At 34.1% G+C, this 16,651-nt stretch overlaps 1 protein-coding gene across 3 annotated transcripts in view; it reads left to right on the top strand.

Moving 5' to 3' along the window:
• Positions 1-16,651, top strand: part of MGAT4C (MGAT4 family member C) — a 749,687-nt gene that overhangs the window by 418,738 nt on the left and 314,298 nt on the right. For 2 of the 3 annotated variants that reach the window (XM_043967013.1, XM_043967012.1), the window contains exon 1: positions 6,348-6,504. The exons of the other annotated variant lie outside the window; for it this stretch is intronic. The gene's annotated coding sequence lies outside the window, so the exon portion shown is untranslated. Of the gene's footprint in view, positions 1-6,347; positions 6,505-16,651 lie in introns of those variants that run through there. 3 annotated transcript variants of the gene reach the window in all.

Genomic DNA, 16,651 nt, shown 5'->3' with positions numbered 1-16,651 from the left:
GTCCTATAAAGCCCTAGAAGATTTTCCAGAAACTGAGAGGATAAGTAACTTGCCTAGGGTCAGAAACAGTGATTGAATTATGGTCTTCTTATTTATATGAACGGATCTCTCTGTTCACTACCCAATGCTATCTATCTCTTGTTAATATAATACCCTCATTTAAATGAGTCCTTAAATATTATAAAGTGTTATGGAATGTTATTAAAGCACAGTTTTTAAAGTCCTAATTTCTTAAGCAATATAAATATTTCATCATTTTCATTATATCCTTCCATATTCTATCCTTGTTCTTCCTGAAAATTAAGGATGGTGCATTACAATTTTTTTAAAAAGGGTTGTATGTGTGGCATCAAAAATATTTGCTATGAAATGCCAAATAAACTGGGATAGATGATTATAAGAGTCAGTGACCGTGTAAACAGAGCTGCCATCTTGTGGATAAGTAGGTAATGACCTGACACAGAAAGTAGTAAATGGATATGTTCTGATATCTCTAATTTTCCTGAGAGTGAAATAAAATTCGCCATGTTTGGTTAACTGTTTAAAATTCTTCAGTCCTACCTGTAAAAATGATCACCTGAAGGGCATGTAACATTTTTTTTCTGAAAATAATATTAACCTAAACCTTTTTAATATGTTGGTTAGAAAATGTTGGAGGATGATGCCTTTAGTTTAATTAGCCTCTAGTGCTGATTTGTTTTGATAATATAAATAATTAGTTTAACCACTAAACTGATGTAACAGAAATAATTGTCAAGCAATTAAATACTGCAATGATTTCAGCTCCTGGGAAATATATAGTTTGTAAGTATGGTAATAAAAATGAGAGGTACTTGGCTTGAACTCCAAAATATTCTTGTTTGATTGGTCAAGAGATTTTTTTAATAGCCTTCATGTTCTCCAGACATAGCAGGGAAAAGAAAGTTCAATATTATGGATTGCATCGGAATAAAGCCAGCATGAATGTCCATTGTTAAGTCATTAAATGAAGAAGCTTTGCAAATATTCTATTCTAGATTTGACAAGTGCTAACTAGCCATTTTATTTAAAGCCCTGTAATCTAGTGTAAGTATATATATGTATATATAATATTCATTGAATAATATTATTTTTAGCATAGTGAATATTTGTTGACCAATTAGCAGGCATTTATTAAGTACATATTACATGATAGGTGCTATATTGGGTGCAGAGGACACAAAAACAAAACATAACCAAATGAAATAATACTTACTATAAAGGAGCTTGAATTCTTTTAGGAGATTTTACAGGAATATGTGTAGATGTGTGTGTGTGTGTGTGTGTGTGTGTGTGTGTGTATACAAAACAATTTCTAAATAAGTACTTGGGAGGTAAATCCAGTGTTGTTACAGAGGAAGGGCCCTAGCATGAATCTATTTTGTTGTTATTTACTTATTTTAGTCAGGTTTTTCTTAGCAGAGATATTGTAGTGGTTTGCCATTCTTACTATAGCTAATTTTATAGGTGAAGAAACTCAGGTAAATAGGGCCAAGTGACTTGTCCAGGATCATACAACTACTAAATGTCTGAGGCTGGATTTTCACTCAGGAAGATAAATGTCATCTTGATTTCAGATCCAGGGGTCTATCGACTACACCACTTAGCAATGCTAAGGTCTAGGTAAAGAGTAGGAAGAGAAAGGAAACAAAGACATATTAAATGCCTATGATGTACCAGGCACTGTGCTAAGAACTGTCCAAATATTATCTCATTTGACAGTCCCAACAGCTCCCTAAGGCAGGTGAAATTGCTATCCCCATTTTACAATTGAAGAAATTGAGGCAGAGAGAAGTTAAATGACGTGTTAAGGGTTGTATAGCTGGTAGTGTCTAAGGCCAGTTTGAACTGTCTCTTTTACTCCAGGCACTATGTTCCAAAGAAAGGCAAAAAAAAAAAAAAAATGCATGCTCTCAAGCATGTCACAGTGTAAACTACAGCCTCTGTGATCTTGTTCAAGGGACTTAGTTTACCTTCCTAGGACTCATTTTTTTTCCTTATTTATAAGATCCTGATGGTCAAAAAACTAGTAAGTAGTACAATAAGAATTTGAACCCAGATCTTTCTGAGTACAAGACCAGTGCTCCATCCATTATGGCCCCTGCCTCTACAAACACAGAAATAATATGCATAAAATTGCCTGTGAATTATTCTGCCTCTTATGTTTTCAGTTTTCAATATTTACAAAAAGCAGCTGATACCAAGTAATAAATTATTTTCCCCTTTAGATACTGTAAGAAATAACCCTTTAATATTCCTGTTATTGATCTAGACAGAAAAAAAAATTTACTTTGCATTATTTAAGGATAGATAGTATTTTGGATAATAGTTTTTTAAAATTATTATTATGTTAGGGAAGACTCATCTTTTGTGTATCACAATTCACATCACATTCAAGACGTCTTATTATTTTTGGCTTTAATCCCAAGTACATGTTCAGACTAATGTCAGGGTGTCATTAGACTTTTCAACAGGATATATAGCAAATAAATCTACTGGAAGAGGCTGACCTTTAATAACTATAGTCTTCAAAAGGAGACATTACCATTGAAATATTGCATTATTTACTTATACTGCTGCAGTAAATTGCATTTAGCCCATTCATCAATAATACTACAAGGTCACTGACCTGTATAAGAAACACAAATCATAATATCTTTTATCTATGTAAAATGTGATCACACAGTCATGAGGCTCATTACCATATATGACTTATGGATTTTACTAAACTTAAAATTTATTTTATATATGCATATATCCTAACATATTATAAATGCAAAATAAAATGATTTATATGTATATATATATGCATATATATATAACATGTACATACATCCTAATACAGAATGGTAAATGTGTATTACTGTAATATGTGCATTTTATTATCTATAATGTAATGCATTATACATATATAATATGAGACTGAATATATTTGTAATATGTTTTGATATGGTATATTAAATATGTGATAATGCTACAATTATCATATATGCATATATAATTTTAACTAATGAAATGCACTCAGTAGGATTCCAGTCTTAGTACTAAATGGGACTTATAGGCCATCCATTTGAACCAACTAATTTTACAGATGAGGAAACTGAGGCAGACAATCATAAGTTGAGAATGTGGCATATTTTTTTTTAAGGACTGGCTCTGGGATCACAGACTTTGGGTATGAATCTGCCTCAGATAATTGATACCTATGTGATTGCCATTTGCCTCAGTTCCATCAATTGTAAAAAAGTATATTTCATCTCTAGATTAATGAACTTATCATACTAACTTTTTCCCAAGGTCACCCTGCCTTGGACCTACTTGTACTGAGATTCTAACCTAATCCTGATGAATCCAAAGCAACATCAAGTGGTGGTATAGTAAAAAGAATGTTTGAGTTAGAATCATGACACCTAGGTTAAAATCCTAGTACTTACTAAATGAGTGACTTGGAGCATGAGTTAGTATGATAGGTTCATACTATTGTGTGTGTTTGTGTGTGTGTGTGTGTGTGTATAATAAAAAAGGCATCCTTCATACCCAAATATTGCTATTTCTTGGCTTTCATTTTGCTTTTTATTCACTGGCATACATTTGTGTGTACAAGTTATTGCAATCCTTCATTTGAAACAAAAAAAAAAAAAACAGCAACCAAAGGAAATGAGAGAAAAATTTTACTTCTTCTGTTATTATTAAAATTAAGGCAAAAATTTCTTATGTAAAGTCAATTAATCTTCTTTTGCCTCAGAGTCCTTATGTCTAAAATAAAGGTTTTAGAACCACAGGCCTCTAAATTTTTTTCCATCTCAAATCTATGATCCTCTGACATTAACATTCTTTTCAAGAGCACTAGATCATATAGTCAAGATGTATCAGTTATTTATCTCTGAAGCTAGATATTTGTTACATTAAATTTAATATATCATAGATATAAGCACATTTTACCTCTTAGATTTTTTTTTTTTACAGACTCATATCTTCATAGTAATTACTATGTCTTACCTTTTTCATCCATCAGCCAAAAACACAATTGGCAAAGTCATCTTCCAAATTCGTCATTCTGATCCTTAATCCAGTTTTATATCCTATTGCATGGCAATGAATCTTATTTTGAAATACACATTTCCATCTGAAATCTCATCTGTTTTAAGCAGAAATAAATGAGTAGGGTCTTTCACTTTGGCCTAAAGTAAATTTGGACTAATAGACTTGCTTCAAGATTCCCACCTGGGATTGCTGTTGTAAAATCTCCATGATTTAACCCCTTGACCCTCTGTGACTAGGAGAAAGATTGCACAGGGACTACAATATAGTGTGTAGAGGATATGTGAAAAGTTTTATCATGGTAGGTTTTAGTGCTATGTTTCATTATCAATAAACATTTCTTAAAAATTTTTTTCTATACCAGGCTCTAGATATAAAAACACAAAAATGAAACAGTCCCTTACCTGAAGAAATTTATATTTTAATGGAGGTAAAAACATGTTCTCAGAAGTAAATACAATTTATATGCAAAGTAACATTCGGTGTGGGGTGACAGGACACTAATGACTGGGGTGAAAGGACCCTAATGACTGGGGTAGTCATGGAACGCCTTCTAGAGCATTTGGTGGCTGAGCTGCACCTTGAAGGAGGCTGGGAATTCTAAGAGGCATAAAGGTATAGAACCAGTGGAAAGATTATTGACCCTGGAGTTAGATGATTAATTCTGACATTCTTTACCTGTGTGACTTTCAACTTCTTAACCTCTCTTCCCCACAGTTTCCTAATAAATGAAAGGAGGCTATTTACCCCTCCATATCGAATTTATCTATTTACCTTTCCATATCCATGCTTCATGATATTTTATTGACTACTGTCATGAAATTTCCTCCCTATATCTATGAAATTATTTTAAGATAAAACATTCCCATTCTCAATAATTAATAATAATAATAATCAATATTATAACAAATATAATTATAATAAATAATTATATAATAATAGATCAATGACCTATGTATTTTTAAGATGGAAAGTACATTTTTAAAAATTGACTTTAACCCTGAAGCATTCAATGATAAGAATTAAAAAGATCATCATATTGACACTGACTGGTCAATGACTTTGGTGGTTGTTTTTTGTTTGACTTGTGTTTGATCTTTAGAATTACCTTTAGAATCTACATGTCTATCTATCTACTTATCTATCTATCTATCTGTCTGTCTATCGTCTATTTATCTATAGAAGCAAAATGGAGAAAATTGGTGTTTCATTTGGCCAAATTCTCTTGTGGCTGAGTATGAGAAACATGTCTTTAGAGTTTCAAAGGTGTAAGTGAACTTCCCACTCACTGCCCAGTCATAGCAACCAATCATCTGAATTTAACAACCTTTATGGGGTGCAACAAGATTACATGCAACTTAAAGGTAATTGTAAATTTGTCTCTTTATCAAGTGTCTAAGGCAGAGTCTAGTCCATTATTCTGCCTTCCTACTGGTTTATGCCTGAAAGCAATGTTTGTGTTGGGGTGAAAGAATGAAAGACTGCAGGAAATGAATAATAAAGACCTTTATACCCCCACAGAAAAAGAGAATACGACTTAGTATCACAGGAAAAAGGAGATTATAAATAACCAAACTGGCCATGTCTGGAGTTCCTCTGACTTAGAGAATAGTCTTAAGCATATACCCCCACAAATATTCCTATTATATTGAAGATATTTTAGTTTTGATATAATGTCACAAACTGTATTTCCAAAATATTTTACAGAAATAATACTTCTCAAAATTCTACTTTTATATCTTTTTTTGCCCCTTTTTATTCTATTTGGGAGCTTTAAAATTCAGGCATCTGTCCTGCTCAAAGGCATCACAGTTGTCCGGAAAGTGCCCCAGAGTTTCAAAACTTGTTTTCATTTTAATTTTAAAGAGAACAATGAAATATTCACTCCAAGAAGTGCAATGCCCAGACGCTGTGTGTACATTGCTTTTTTTTCCTTTTCATACCCATGCTGTATAATATTTTGATGATTACTGTCATTTAGTGAACAGATTATGAAAATTCAGTTCCCCAGGGCTCCTGTTTAATTAATTAGGCAAATTAGTCTTTGAATTTTTGTTGTTGATGTTATTTCCAGTGTGTGATTATCATGTAGCTCCATGCTGCTTTTACCTCCCTCCCCCCACCCCCATCAGAAAAAAAAAATACAGTCAGAGCTCAGCTTTTCAATTTGCAGCTGACAGGTTAGGGTTAAGATATGATTCCAGGTAACAGAAGCCAATGAGAGTACACCCAGTTGATGTTTGTGACATCATCTTCGAGTCAGAGTACATAGAGCAGCTGAGGTAGCTTTTAGCTCTAGTACCAGTGGCATTATGATGAATGTTTACATCTCTTCATTGAGAGCCAATTATCTCTCTTTTGTGTGAGGCCCAAGGATCACTCATGCTGCCCGCCTGCACACAGCGCGGCTGGATCTAGCTGAGCGAATTGTTTTCCCTGCCTCTGGTAAGAGCCTCTTCTGATTTCCCTTCTCTTTCCAAATAAAGGTGATGTGCCTAACCTAGGAAACTATAGAGGAAACTGCTGTCAGAGTCCAACAGGATTAGCCGCTAGGGAGATTGGAAGTAGAAAGATGTGTAAAACATGCAGTGAAAGGAAGAAGGGGTTTTAGCAGGGTGAAATTTTAAAAGGGGGCAGGCTAATAATGTACACCTGGAAAAGTCTCATTTGCAGTAAAAAATAATTGGCAATGAAATCCAGGCTTTTCTTCTGAAATAGGAAAGTAATTGGCATGACAAGACCGTTATTCAGAATGAAACTTACAACAAATCACTCAGCTGGAATCTTTTGACATTTTACCTTAAGAGGAAAATGAAAGAGAGAGAGAGAGAGAGAGAGAGAGAGAGAGAGAGAGAGAGAGAGAGAGAGAGAGAGAGAGAGAGAGAGAGAGAGAAACTGTAAAATGCTACTAGAAATGCACAATGAGTTGAACTTTGTTAATTGTGAATGTTTTGACAAAGTTGTTTCTATGTTAGCAAAAGAAAGCCAATCTAGTGAGTAAAAGGTTTTCAGTTCTTAAATAGAGTTAGAGTACTTTTAACATTTTCTTTTTGCTCCTAGTTCCCTTTTGAGGATAAAGGAACAAGTATAGTAAATGGCTTCAGGGTGCAAATGTGAGACAAGAAGTAGGAAATGCTGTCTTATTTATTGTCTTGACTACTCATATTGAATGTGTAAAAAAAATGTCCTATAACTCTATGCAGGATAGTTAAATGTTTTTGTCTAACGTTTAATCACTTAGCAGTCCGGTTCTTTTACTGTGCTGATTCTCTCAGTTTTGCTGCAAAACAAGTACATTATATCTGCTGCCGTGGATGGGGAGGATTAACACTGACAATGATACTGAAAAATCAGATACAATAAATGTTCCTAATTGAGTTAGAGGATTCAAGTGCTGCCTGATGAAGGCTCTAGTAGCAAGTTTTACTGGTCAAGTCCTGCCTGTGATCAGACATAATGAATAGAAGGATATTAGTGTGAAAACTGGCAGCAATGACTTGTGGGAGAGAACAACATGGAACAGTTTAAAATGTTTACTATTTAATTCAATAGTCTTCAATTATTTTGATACTGTATGACTGGAGGATATAATTAAACTTTTGAATGATGATCTACATGGAATGCTTTTTCTGTGCTTCTGTTATTTAGATTCATTTTCACTGAGTCTGGCAAGGTAACATGTATTTGCGTTTATCCAAACTGGCATTTTCAATAATTAGAAGTCAGGATTTGGATGTGTCCAAGTTGCACTTAAAGGCAGCAGGGGGCTTCTCAGTGATGTGACACTTTTATGTCTTTGACGAGCCTAGTCCTGTCTCTTGGTTCTGAATATCAAGAGTGTTCTATTTGTTCCTTTCAGCCAATTCAAGTCCGAACAAAAATGTGTTTGTAGCAAATGTCAGTTATATACTAATGGGATTTTAGGATTTATGTATGCCTTCTTTGCCAAAATGAGAGTAACTAACTATTATAGAACTCAAAATCCCTTTGAATGCCCACCAAAAGTTGTTAAGGTTTTTGCAACTAACTTTTAATACCAGAGTAATGTACATCAAGATACCTAAAAAGAGTGAGGACCTACAAGTTTGGACTAAGTCAACTTTTTGACATACTGTGAAACATGTTTGGAGTAATATATACACACATGCATTTTGTATATATATGTGTGTGTGTGTATATTTATAGTATAGTGTATTTTTGTATATGTGTATGTGTGTGCATATACATATGCATGCATATATGTACATAGAGAAATCATTCCTTCATATAGGGGAGGAGAATAATTTGCCTATGGTCACAATGATAATTGGTGCTTGATCCCAGCATACCACTTATCAATATTGACATTCTTTTTTCTCTGATGTTATCCTTGACATAAGAGGGAGATAGGATGTAGATATTTTATAAAATAATAATAACTATTAACTCCCTAAGAATCCTCTTAAGATCAGTAAGTCAACAAACATTGCATGCAATTATGGACATAAAAGTAGTTTTATATTTTTAGTATATGTATATTTCTATCTTAATTCTTCTAATGCTTTATGGAATATAGACAATGAAAAGAGTAATAATAATAATAGACAAGAATAATAAGTAGATAGTAGTAGTGATGTTTAAATAAATTTTCAGGTTTACCAATCACTTTATATGCATTACTTTGTTCAATAATAGGTTATAAACTTACCACTCTTCTTAGCACATATATTCACAATCTGATATGCCTGGAAAATTTTATTCTTTAGAGGTATTATATTTTTTAGAATCACAGAAATCGAAAACTGGAAAGAACCTTAAATACCATGCAGTTCAACATCCACCCTCAAACCCTTCATTTTATTGAGGCCCTGGGAGAGGCAGTGGTTTAAAAATGATACAATATTAGGTAATACCTAAACCTAAACATAAATTTCCATGTACTGATTCTCAGTAGACTCTTTCCATTGTACTTCACTGCCAGTGAATTATGAGCACAATCTCTTGCATATAGTAAGTATGTAATATTTTTTGCTGAATTGAGATCATGGCTCTGGGCTCTTTCGTTGATGATCTTGAGTTTCCCTACTGTCTGATCAAGAATTCAAGCAGGTCCTGTCAGAAGAAGATGAGAAAGTACCTCTGACAGATAATGTGGAAAACAAACAAGCAAGAAAAGAGCAATTGAGCTTTACATACATACCTGTGACCAGCCTATAAAGCTCCCAAATATCACCCCTCTCTTTATGTGTTGGTTTTCTCCTTAGCATTCATTCATTCATTCATTTTTACTATTGATATTTTGCTCGCTATTTTTTTTTGGAGGCAATCAGGGTTAAGCGACTTGCCCAGGGTCACCCAGTTAAGTGTCTGAGGCCTGATTTGAACTCAGGTCCTCCTGACTCCAGGACTGGTGTTTTATCCATGGTACCACTTCTCTGCCCCTTGCTTGCTATTTTTTTTTTAATTTTTTGGCCGGGCAATGAGGGTTAAGTGACTTGCCCAGGGTCACACAGCTAGTAAGTGTCAAGTGTCTGAGGCCAGATTTGAACTCAGGTACTCCTGAATCCAGGGCTGGTGCTTTATCCCCTGTGCCACCTAGCTGCCCCCCCCTGCTTGCTATTTTAACCAGACTCATATCACTGAAAATATTGAACAGAGAGAAGCAATTTATACCAGATTCTGACCAGCTACGTCTATACCAGCCCAGGAGTAATAATTGACAAGAGTGGAGTACCTGAAAATTTATATATCAATTGTATACTCATTTAACTTATTTTTATATTTTATGATTTCCTTCATATGTACATATACTATGTCCCTGAGGAAGTATAGATAGCAAGCTTTCTGAAGGTGGGTACCATGATACCTGCTTGTTTGCAAGGAACCAGACAACATAGAATGCCACTCTTCCCTTTCTAACCCAAGCAAAGTTTCATAACAATATCTCCAATAGATTAACTCCTCCTGGTGCAAATAATTTTATGAAGTGATTATTTATTTCTTTAAATCAACAAAAACTTCTAGGTGTGAGTGTGTGTGTGTGTGTGTGTATGTTTACATTTGTAATTGCTTTTGATGTATTATGGCTATGTCTTCGGCATCTCAAAATATCCTGTATATCTTTGCATATATTGTGGTGATGGAATGAAGATAATACATCATTAAAAAAGAAAACTCTTTAAAACCAAAATAAATAATTCCTGTGCTTCCTTCTAGGAATAATCCTGTAGCTCTCTGTCTTTTTATAAATCCATGGGAAACTATCTACTCTCTTTGATTCAGTTTCTTCTCTATGCATCTACTTACTTATTAAAAATTTTTTAATGTATTTAACAAGCATCATATTTTAATATAAATTTTGGAATAGATATCAGAATGCTGAGTATGTATTCAGGAACATCTGAGTTTTAATCTTGCAAGTTATTTGTGTCACCTTACAGAATTCTCTTAACCACTATTGCCTCTGTTTCTTCGTCTGCAAAATAGGCATAGTAACTCCTACATTACAGGAGTATTGGGATGAAGAGATAAGATTATATCCATAAAATGTTTCTCAAAGGACTATGTAATTTTTGGTTATCGTTACCTTGTGTTAATATAGATTATTGTATTTGAAACCACGAACTTTTATTGAATACAGTTTTATATGAATGTTAAATTTTATATGAAAGTAGCAGAACTCTGTTTTTCTATGTCCTCTTTTGAACTTCTGCTCTCTTCTGTGGGTTTTTTAAATGTTTCATTGACCTTTTACTTTTTTTGCATCGTTATCACTATCCACTAACTACCATCACAGCACTATCCCACAGCTTTCAGAATTCTGCCCCTTTTTAAAAGATAAATGTAGTCAAGAAAAACAAATTCACACTTTGAATCTGAAAATGCATGTCTCTTTCCTCATCTCCAGTCCATCACCTCTCTTGAGAGTTAGGAGGTAGGCTGTTTCATAAAGTCATTAATTTTCACTGAATTGATAATAATTCTTAACTCTTTTGAAGTCCTTTTTCTATTATTGAAATCATATAAACTACTCTCTTGATTTTACTCACTTATCTCTACATTTGTTAATATCAGTCCTCCTGTTTCCTTGAATTCATCATTTTTTGAAAAAATTCTTGCAGCAAAATATTATTCCATTACATTGATATACCATATTTCATTCAGCCATTTCCCATCTGGGGGAAACCCATTATGTTTTCAATGCTTTGATGTACAGAAAAGCACACACACACACACACACACACACACACACACACACACATATATATAATATGTAACCTGCTCTCTCTCTTTAATCTCTTTGTGGTGTTTTATACACAGGAGTCTATCATGGGTTCAAAGAGTATGCATCCCTGGGTGATCTGTACTTTGCTGGTCAGAACTTTGGGGGGATCTGTAGTTCCAAATTTTCTTACAGAATGTTTGGATTAATACACAATGCAATCAATATGCTTGCTTGTTTGATTTCCTTCCTTCCTTCTTTCCCTTCCCTTCCCTTCCCTTCCCTTCCCTTCCCTTCCCTTCCCTTCCCTTCCCTTCCCTTCCCTTCCCTTCCCTTCCCTTCCCTTCCCTTCCCTTCCCTTCCCTTCCCTTCCCTTCCCTTCCCTTCCCTTCCCTTCCCTTCCCTTCCCTTCCCTTCCCTTCCTTCCCTTCCCTTCCCTTCCCTTCCCTTCCCTTCCCTTCCCTTCCCTTCCCTTCCCTTCCCTTCCCTTCCCTTCCCTTCCCTTCCCTTCCCTTCCCTTCCCTTCCCTTCCCTTCCCTTCCCTTCCCTTCCTACCTCCTTTTCATTACTTGCTCAACAATTCATTCATTCATTCATTCTGCCTCTTCTACTACAATCACAAACAAAACTTCCTTTTAGATATATTTATATGTGATTTTTGTAAGTCTAGTGGGCATGAGCACGAAGCTCAGTGTTGATTTAATCTTTTTCACACTTTTCAACTGTTTGCAATGTCTTCCAGCTACATCATTCAATTGAAATTGATTTAATCAATTTTGCCAATAATCTCTCAGTTGTCCAATCTTATTTGACTTTTCTCAATCCTAATCATACTTGACCTCTGCCCTGCCCTGTCCTATCCTCTGCTTTGTTTTTGTTTATGTATATATATCCATACCTTATCTATCTTTCTCTATACCCATCTATCCCATCATTCTTTGTAGCTCAGGTACCACATTTGGTTATACTATTTATATCCCAAAGTAGATTTACTCAACACAAAACTGTTATTATTCATTAATAAGTATTTATTAATGAATTTATTAATATTTTTAATTTTTAATCATTAACTTATTATTAAGTATTGTATTAAGTGCTGGGGAGATAGTATAACAAAAGTGAAACAATTCTCACCCTTAAGAGAAAACATGTAGGCATCTATGTGTATACATACAATATTTAAAAATAAATATAGCTTAAAAATAAATATAAGCTTCTTGAAGAAAGTAGCACTTCTGCTGAATCTCAAAAGAATCCACAAAGTCTGAAAGGAAAAGGTGAGTAGGTTATGCCTTCCAGGCACAAGAGACAGAGAATAGGCATGAAGATGGAAGACAGAACACCAGGTGTATAAAACATTCAATAGGACAAAATGACTAGGCCACAAAGTACAGGAAAAGGAGATGAGTTTAAGTAGAATAGAATGGTTATAAGGGATCAGGTGGTAGGAAGTTTTAAATGTTAAGAAGTTTCTACCTGATCCTAGAGGTAATAATGAGACATGGGCGGGGGGGGGGCAGTCCTCTGCTCAGTCCTAAATTAATATTCTTCCCATTTTGCATGTGAGTTGCAGAAGGGAACTAATTTGACTAGCTAGTAACTAACTAGGTTGAAACCTATTGACTCTCAAGTACACTCCCCCTCCCCCCACTATATTGATTTATCTATTAGTATTACAGAAATTTTGGAAATCATATATTCAATTTCAACAATATCAAATTGTCTGGATAAAAAGCAAACATATGACATTAAAGATTAAGATATAATCTAGCCATGTAAAAGTCTTTTTTATAGTCATTTATCACCTCCTGAGAACTAGATTTACCAATTATTTTCGATAAACTTTTAGATAATATTAAGAGAAGAGAGAGTAGAAAATAGAGGAAACTGATCATTCTTTAATGATTAAAGAGTAATAATTGACTCCAGAAGGTATAGGAGGTGGGTAAAAAGCCAAGCAGTTCAGCTCAGTATTTGCATTGATAGTTTATGTTCAAACATTCTGATTTTTTGACAGTTGAACTTGAGGTTGATATTTACTATAGAAAGAATTAATATTTACTATAGATGGAATTCAAAATATAGTTGTTTCAGTGAAAAAAATGCTTTCAACTAAAGGCTTGCTCAGTGAAAATCAATCAATCTGTACACAGAAGCTATCGGTTTAAGATGAACTGGTTTTGATGTTATCTTTTAATTAGCCATGGAAGTTTCCAGTGTCACACATATAAATCTTGAAATAATTAATAGTTCCCTCTCCTTATACTAAATTTTCAGCAAAATATTGATTGCTTATAATAGTGGAGGAGTAGGAGCTTTCTTGAACTATGCCCTTGCATTTGCCACCTTTAAATGATCTATTCTCAAAATGAGAGAAAGAAATACTTCCAAAATCTCATCAATTTTTCTCACCAAATAACCCCAGCATTCCTATGAAAAGCCATTAATTTCAATATCCCCTACATCTCAAAGGTAAACAAATAATAACATTTGTCCTATCCTTTCAGGTTTGATGACAGATGAGATTGCCAATATTGGATTTGTAGTGGATAAAAATCTGCCCCAATGATACTCATTGTGTTATTTTGTTGTTCAGTCATTTCAGTTATGTCTGACTCTTGTTAACTCCATTTGGGATTTTCTTGGCTAAGATATCGGCATGGTTTACCATTTCCTTCAGTAGTTCATTTTACAAATGAGGAAACTGAGGAAAACAGAGTTAAGTGGAATTGCCTAGGGTTACCCAGAGAATAATTGTTTGAGAATGGATTTGAATTCAGGTTTACCTGTTTCCAGGCTGGGCACTCTATTTCCTTACTATGCCATCTAGCTGCCTAAAAACTCATTGTAGTGTTAAACATGTTTGTGTGTTTGTTTTCAAGATAATGAACATCTATGTTAGGCATTAGATTCTGAATTTTTAACTCATTTTACTAAACAACACAATAATTTTGATAAGAATTTTGGTGTATTGGATTCAGATGAAGATCCAGAATCATTTTAATAGTACATCCTAAAATAGTTTTAAACTAATGTTTCCAATATTCAAAGGCAAGGAAATAAACATGAAATGAAGGGGGATATTTGTTCTGTCTTTATCTGGATAAACTCTTAAATATCAGTCTTTTAGGAGACCAAAATGTTAGTAATTAGCTCTATCACTTATATTACTTTCTGTAAGTCATTTCACTTTCATCATTGGAAAAATCATGGGATTATACTCGGATATGTCATAAGTAAAAATTTTGAGACGCTAAGTTTCTTTGTATTAAAATTAATTTGTTAACTAGTCTGCCAATAATCAATAAATTGATGAACAGTGGTTTCTCTCAGTAACCAAAGACAAAGATGCAAGGTCTTGCTTCATCTTAAATGCCCTTCTGTCTTCTTTGACAGCACATTATTAGGCTCTCCCCTGACAAATGAAAGGCATCCCTAATTGGTTAATGAGAAGGTAGACTAGGAGTTCTCAACTCCTCTCAATTACTCTTTTTTGTGGAAGGCAGAGGGGGAAATGGGGGGTTAGTTGAAAAATATGATTTAGTCATGAATTTTGAGCCCCATCTAGCAAGCTGGGCTCCCCAGTCAGGTTCTCTCTGATTTTATTTCTCCTTCATGAGCCAGCCTGTGGATGCTCTAGTAAAGGGAGAAAGAACAAAAGCTCCTTCTCCCTCCCCCTCAGGGATCTAGCTCAAGTTAGATCATGTTTATAGAGTACAGATCTCAGGTTCTCAATTGAGCGAGAACCAGTCCAACATAGCTAAGGAGCAGCTGCCTTGAGAAGACAATGGTCTGACATTTCTTATCTAGAATTGTCTGAGGGAGGATTTTCTCTTTAAGTTAGTGTTAAGAGATAGACTTTCCACAGAGTGGTGAATATTGTAAATTAATATTGATAATCAAAAGACAGAATTAAAATTAATTTTCTTCATATAGATATTAATCAAATACACACACCAAGACTGCATGAAACCCATGATATTCCCTCATGTGGAGACCTAGCCCAGATTAAAATGTAATTGGGAGATATTTAACAAAATAAGTAATCATCTGATAAAACATAGATTTTATTACATTTTAAAGCTAAAAATTATTTTTCTTTGGATTTAGTTTTATATTATAAAAATGTATAATGTTTTACTGTTTATTAATTCTTGTTACCTTTGATTAGCATGGTGATGGTTGATCTTAAAGAAAAAATGCTCTTTCTTTCTTTTTTTCTTTTTTTTTTTTTGGTGAGGCAATTGGGGTTAAGTGACTTGCTCAGGGTCACACAGCTAGTAAATGTTAAGTGTCTGAGGCTGGATTTGAACTCAGGTCCTCTTGAATCCAGGGCCGGTGCTCTATCCACTGTGCCACCTAGCTGCCCCAAAAAATGCACTTTCAAATATGTAATTATTGATAATTTTGGAGGAGGCAGGAAGGTGTGTTAGGTGGGAATAGGAGGTAAAAATTTGGTTTGTGGGATGATTTGATAGTAGGGAGGAAGCTCAGAGCTATATGGTGGGGAGAAGGATGATAGAGACCTTTGAAGCAAAAATCAGAGATAAATGTATGGCATATATAAAACAAAGGTCAGACCCTCACACACAGCACATGGGTAAAATGGCAAAACAACCCTAGAAGTCTCAAAATTTACAGATAAGCTCCTGCCTTTGCAAATCTCAATGTGTGTTTGGTGAAAAATGCAGATAAATACATAATAAAAAGTTTTGGGATATTTTGATATTTGAAGGGTAAAAAGTAAAATGTAAATTTTTCTTTACATGGTAACTTATAATGGGCCGTGTGAATGGTATACTTTATTTTGACTAAGCACCTTGTAATATACTAAATACTTAGTCATACTGTCCATTTCTCTGTGTAGGCAATGTTACTCCTGATCAAAAGTAATGAACATGGAATATGTGCTGAAGTTTATTGAGGAAACAGTGAATTGTATTTGTTCTTGAGGATTGAATCAATAATGGTTTTCTTCATTACTCTTGGAAAATGAAAGTGAAGAGGAAGCTTTATTTTATTACACAGAAGTTCACTGGCTTTTCTTTCCTGAATTTTTGAAGCAATTTCGTTAACTTTACCATGAAATCAAAATGTTTTTAGAAATTAAAAGTCAGCAGAAAAGCTTAATAATAAGAACTGGTTTCAGGATTTGACTTTCATTATAAATATTACAAGGCATTTAAGGGAGTTGAATTTAAAACTTTAGTGTCAAAATCAGTTTATAAAGTTTACATAAGACTGCATTAAAGCTTTTAAGATAAAACTTGCTTTTTTTGGGAAAGTCTACTAAAATTGTGATTTAACTCATTTTCCTACGTGTAAAAATTATCAAGAGCCATTTTGTTCTTGTAATTTCAGCAAGTATGCCTCAAATATTCAGGAATTACT

This window comes from Dromiciops gliroides, chromosome 5 (assembly GCF_019393635.1).
Source record: "Dromiciops gliroides isolate mDroGli1 chromosome 5, mDroGli1.pri, whole genome shotgun sequence".
NCBI classification, from domain to species: Eukaryota; Metazoa; Chordata; class Mammalia; order Microbiotheria; family Microbiotheriidae; genus Dromiciops; species Dromiciops gliroides.
The sequence above is the reverse complement of the archived record's forward strand: the minus strand, read 5'-3'. Positions and strand labels throughout refer to the sequence as shown.